General features: G+C 40.5%; 1 pseudogene; it reads left to right on the top strand.

The window, feature by feature from the left end:
• Positions 1-437: 437 nt before the first annotated feature.
• Positions 438-985, top strand: LOC101614433 (annotated as a pseudogene).
• The last annotated feature ends 5,219 nt before the right edge of the window (positions 986-6,204 follow it).

The following is a 6,204-nucleotide window of genomic DNA, read 5'->3' on the forward strand; positions in this document are numbered from 1 at the left end:
GTGGAGGGGGGAGGACAGTGAGGAGGCTAGCAATGGTACCAACTTGACTGTATTCACTGAGTACAAAACTAATAAAAAAGTATTAAACATAAAAAACCCTACATACATTCTAATACACAATGGAACAGAGTAAGCATTCCAATTGTAAAAAGGCTTAACAAGGAGAGACTGAACCAATACAAATAAATAACCATCAGGTAAACAGCAAACATTTGTAGTTCAAGTCCCACATCCGTAACTAGTATTGACAGTCTCTCAATTTTGTAATTCCACCCCTCTAGCTGGGCTGAGTAGCCCAGGGCAAACTTTCATCCTGACTTCTGGAGCACCTCACTTCCAGTGTTGCTGGTCTTCTGACTGCAGTGGTGAGTGAGCTGTGCTGAGCCTGGTGACAGCAGATGAAAGCATCCCCTTGCTGAGAGCCCCAGTGATGGCCGATGGCTGCTCCCTGGAGGGGCACCCTGCTGATGCTCCTGGCATCACAGCCATAGCCCTGGTGAAGGGCTTGGAAGAGGACAATGTCCTGGAGCAGTGGCTCCTACTGCATGTAGTCCAGGGCCAGGTAGGGGTCGGGAACTACAGCTATCTGTGGTTTAACCAAGAGGGAAAGATCATTCTCAATATGCAAAGCCTGAGAGGTGATATAGACCTGTGAACCTGTACTGTGAGACAGTGCCCTGCACCCCAGCTTCGATGAATATGAGCTTCAGTTTGTCACCTGTGGCCAGGACATGGTCTCTATACCAGCCCACTTCCAGCACCCTGTAGGGATAGGCATCTATGCACATCCATCACATCTCTAGAGTAACTTTGAGATGTGGGTATACTATGACAGAACAGTTGATCAGTACCCTTTGGGAGAGATCCCACAGGTGCCAGTCAGAAACAAGCTTATGCTCCCCAGAAGGTGCCCTAAGAGGAGGAGTTGGTCTTCTTGATGACACTGATAAGCATTTTGAAGCTAGCACTTGAAATTCTCTTCTGATTGCTTGAGCATACCCTGGAGGACAGTGCCTTTAATCCGTTAGGGCAACTAGTCTGCTGTGAACCTTGGTACTTTACCTGGTGAAATTATGGTTGCCTTTTCTAGACCAGGGATGGAAAAATAAAGCCATACAAATATTACTTCAGTTACTCCCCAAGTAGGAAACACAAGAAAGCACAGTATTTGCTTTATAGATCAAAATTCCTGTGAAAGGAATATGCTCAATAAAATATTTAAACACATTTTGATTAGTCAGGTAAATAAAAAGGTTATTGCAGTATCAGATTATATCAATGGAAATAGATCTGCTGCAGATCGGATCAAAGGCTGACCACTTTTAGAATTTTACTTTAGACATTTTAATCAAGTTCAGCATGTCAGGCTTTCCAGAGGTACTACAACCAAGTCAGAAATACAGGCTATTCCCAGAGCCTGTGCCCACAGCAGGAACATGGTACTTGCTACCCAAGCATCTCTTTCTGGCTGGGTGACAGGCATGTACAAACATTGTTGCTGTGTCAGTTTGTGACACTCCTCAAGATTCAATTGTACAGAGTCTTAGGACAGTGATGTTTTCATCAGCTTGGGCTGGTGAGAACTCTGGTCATCAAGTAATTTTGTGATGCTGCTTTGGGTAAGCCAGAAACCACCACCACAGATCAAGATGATGGTAATTTTCAGGCTCAGGGAAGAATAAATAGTTCAAGTTAGCTTGCTAAATATTTCTGCCGAGTTCTTGGAGAAAGAAAAATCCCTATGAGATTAAAAAAATTCTTTTGGGAAATGAACTATTTCTTTGCCTGGACTTATTTTCCAGGGTAGGACTGAGTGATAATGAAATAAATATACTTGCAGATTTAGTCAGAATTAGTTTTTTTAAAGTTTTATTGGCATAAAAATGAAAATGTAAGTAAATTTGCACCAAGTTTCCAAACATTAGGGTCAATGCTGTTTTTCCCCCTTCTGCCCACTTTCCTGGGTGTTAGGGTAGCTTTTTGACAACAGTCACAAATCCAGTGACTTAGGAGAAAAATTGTTAGTTAATATGGAGTGGAATTTTATTTTTTTACAGGACTGAGTATTAAACCATCTAAACTCCTTCCTTGGCTCTCAATAATGATAGCTCTAGGGAATTTCAGTGGAGAGGACCCTTGCATAATCAGTAGAACCAATATTATATGAAACTCAGTGCATGGGCAGGGTGATAGAGGATGCTATACAATCATTTGCACCATTGAAAAACTATTGTAAATCTTCCTACAATTGAACAAAATCATGCTCCTAAAGGCTCAACAATTCCTAACAAAACCTGTTGCTGAACTTGGCCTTTTTTTATTAGCCTTTATTTATTTATTTATTTATTTCTTCATTTTTTACTGCTCTAACACTGTTCAGTTCTGGTAAACAATGGTGTACTATGACAGCACTTTAAAACTAGCATTAACTAAATTACTAAAGGACCTTCAGCAATTATTTAAGTCTATGTGATTCCCAGAAAACGTAGTTTTATGGAGTATTCTACTGTGTTAACTATGCAAGTAAGTTCTAAAATTACATAATTACCCATGTAACGTTTCAGTACAATGGCTGTGATTTGCTCTGACCCTGTGTCATCCTAAAGTTACCTGGAATTGTGCTGCCTTACCCTATAGAAATATCATCTAGTATGAATAAAAGCATAGCTGTCCTTTTGTTAAATTTGTAAATTCCTGATGATAAAAAAAAAACATTGAAAAAAGTGCCTTTTATCCCAAGCCAACTGCACTTCATGATAGCCATTGTACAGTCCTGGTATAGCAAAACAACATCAACAACAAAAAAAAACCAAAAAACTTTGGGTCTACACTGTAAATTACGATCCATCTTCACAGCTCCATACAATGGCCTTATTTGGCCTCCAATACAGAGACCTCACCCTGTTTCACATCTAAGCAACAGCCTGGTACTATGTTCACATCCAATGACCTGCTTTTGTGCATTTTTATGCTTCCCAAAACCATTACCAGGTATGCAGCATTACTGCCAAATTTTTAAATCTAAGGGGCAATACACCTTAACCTTGGAATATATGCCTTTATAATAATTATTCCTTCAGGTCACTGCCTTGTAAAAAGAATTTGTATTCCACTTAAAGGAATACAGGGGCTGGAGAGATGGCTTAGTGTTTAAGGTACATGCCTGTGAAGCCTACGGACCCATGTTCGACTTTCCAGATCCCATGTCAGCCAGATGCACAAGGTGATGCAAGCACAAGATCGTACATGTACAAAAAGTGGCACATGCATCTGGAATTCAAATGCAGTGGCTAGAGGACCTGGTATGCCAATTCTCTCTCTCTTTTTCTCTCATTCACTCTCTCTCTTAAGAAAACATTAAAAAAAAAAAGGAAGAAGAGCTGGAGAGACACCTTAGCAGTTAAGGCACTTGTCTGAGAAGCCTAAGGACCCAGGTTCAAGATGGAACATGTGCCTGGAGCTCATTTGCAGTGGCTAAAGGCCCTGGAATGCCCATTCTCTCTCTCTCTTTTTCTTCCCCCTTTCTCTCTCTTTCTCAAATAAATAAATAAAATATTTTCAAGAAAGGAAGAAATACAAATGTGCAATACACACTTAAAGAGTTGTTCACCATCTTTAGTCATCAGAGAAATGCAAATCAAAACAACTTTGAAATGGCATCTTACTCCAGTCAGGATGGCATTCATCAAAAACAGTAAAAGACAACAAATGCTGGTGAGGCTATGGGGAAAGAGGAAAGTTCATCCACTGCTGGTGGGAATGTAAACTTGTACAGTTAATATAGAAATCAGTATGGAGATTCCTGAAAAAATAGATGAACATAGTTCTACCATTTGGTCTAGCTATAACACTCCTGGGCATGTACCCAACGACAATACTCTTACTACAGAGATACATGCATAGCTATGTTTGTTGCTGCTCTATTCACAATAACTAAAATTTGAAATCAGCCCAGATGCCAGTCAACTGATAAGTGAATAATGAAAATGTGGTACATACATACAATAAAATGCTACACAGTGGTGAGGAAAAATGAAATGATAAAATTTGCAAGTAAATTGATAGAGTTGGAAAAAAAATCATTCTAAGTGAGGTCACTCAGGCACCAAAAGGCAAATGCATATTCTCTGTCATATGCAGTTTTTAACTGGGATAAACTGGAGATAAGTGTAACCAGCAGTAAGTATTAGGAAAATGGACATAAAACTAGAATGAGACAAAGAGAAAGGAAAAATAGGGCAGGAAGAGTGGAGGAAATACTCAACAGGCTAGGTAAGGGACAGAATAGAGGGGATGGGAGAGTATTGGAGGGGTAGGGGGTAGAGAGGGTAAGGAAATGAATTACATATAACTTAAGAGAACATGAATCAGTTCCATAGATACCCTCCTTCTGGACACCATTCTACATGATACAACCACCAATAAAGGGGGAGGGAGGTTGCTCTGGACAGAAGTACCCTATAGAAGGTAGATAAAGCATAACTCTAAAACCAGAGGCTCTGGCTTGTTAATCCTAGGCACAGAACTGAGTTAGCCTCCACAGTGAGCTGTTGGTCAGGGACACCCATGAGGTCCTCAGATGCAGGCCGTAACATTTGATTACCTGCCAAAAGTAAAAGGTAAGACCCTATTGCTGAAGACACCACAGGCTGTGGTCATAGGACATTGAAATACCACACTGAAACTGAGAAGGAAACTAGTTCTCTCCTGGTTAGCTCTCATAGTAATGGAAAACACTATGGAAATTACTGGGGGACAGTGGTCACTAATAGCATGAATATTCAGGGGACTCTGCAAGCTACAAAATCGATCAGCCGGGCAAGAAGTACACACTTGTGCAATAGTGGCAATGGCCTTTGCGAGTAACCAACTGTTCTCTGATTAGACTTGAGGCCCATCCAGAGGGGAAGAACTCATATCTGGTATTGGAAAACAAATCAGATGGCCAGGAAACTCATAGATTCCAGATAGTAGCCCCACTGCTTTATGAATAAAAAGAGTGCACTCCCACATCAAAATCTCTCTCAAGTAACTATGCATATCCCCTTTAACCCAAGCTACTCTCACATTACTGCATAGTACCAGGTGGGCTACCAACCTGTTAATCCAGGGGGAAATAAAGCCTAATTTTAAGAGTAGGACAGCCCTTTAATGTTCAGGTTCTCTACTTTCAAGAGCCAGCATTCTTTTTACTGCTCTAATGCAGAACAGCTGGCTCAATTTCAGTGGTGGTGATTTCTCAGATAATTGCAGGTGAACATGCACTGTTTCCATCCTGAGCCTTTCATTTCCTTCTTTGCAATAACATTCTGCTCACACAAGTACATTTTTATGCAACACAGCTCTGCACACATTCTCAGGGAACAGGTAGGCAGAATGTAGCAAGCCTTTCACCCAAACTGCTTCTAGACCAGTCCAAAGTCCTTTCTTTCCCTCATAAACCAAACTTCACAGTTCACAGTCCTTAACATGTTCAGGTCTTTCAAGTCTGACTAAAATACATCAAGCTGTACTTACAGAACTGCAAGGCATCCCTTAGGCCAAAGTTTCAAATGTGGTAGTTTGACTGTATGGCCCCATAGACTCAAGAGTTTTCCTGCTCATCAAGGTCCACTTTATTTCCCCTCTGGATTAACAAATTGGTAGCCTATTTCATAATATGGAGTGTAACACATTCAGGAAAGAGAGGGCCATTGGATTTGCAACATGGTTTTGTTTTTTGAAAGTGGTCATAGGCAATGTGGGGCAGGATTGTTAGAATTCCTTGCATGAAGACCCAAAGAAGCCATGGGAAAGAACTATGGATTGCAGAGGAGACTCGGTGGAGATGCTAGTACTGTGGGATGGATGCCAATGAGAGCTGCTGGCTTGGGATGTTGCCCCCAGCTGTGAGTAGCCTAGTTGGAAGGGCAGAATTGGAATTCAAGAGACTAGTTAGAGATGTTGGACTTGGAGCTATGGAACTTGATGTTGCCCTGTTTGTTTTAAAACTTGAATTGGTTCAATCTTTCTTTTGCTATACCCAGTGACATCTTTTGTAGTGTGAATTTTTATTCTGTGCTATTATTTTTTATTTTAATTTTATTTTTTGTTTTGCAGCTAATAGTTAAGAGACCTTGGACTGTATGTATGCTCAACCAGTATTGGGATTAATAAAAATTCTGGAAATTTTTAATGTTGTATTGAATGCATTGCATTTTACAT

Source organism: Jaculus jaculus, chromosome X (genome assembly GCF_020740685.1).
Source record: "Jaculus jaculus isolate mJacJac1 chromosome X, mJacJac1.mat.Y.cur, whole genome shotgun sequence".
Lineage (NCBI taxonomy): Eukaryota > Metazoa > Chordata > Mammalia > Rodentia > Dipodidae > Jaculus > Jaculus jaculus.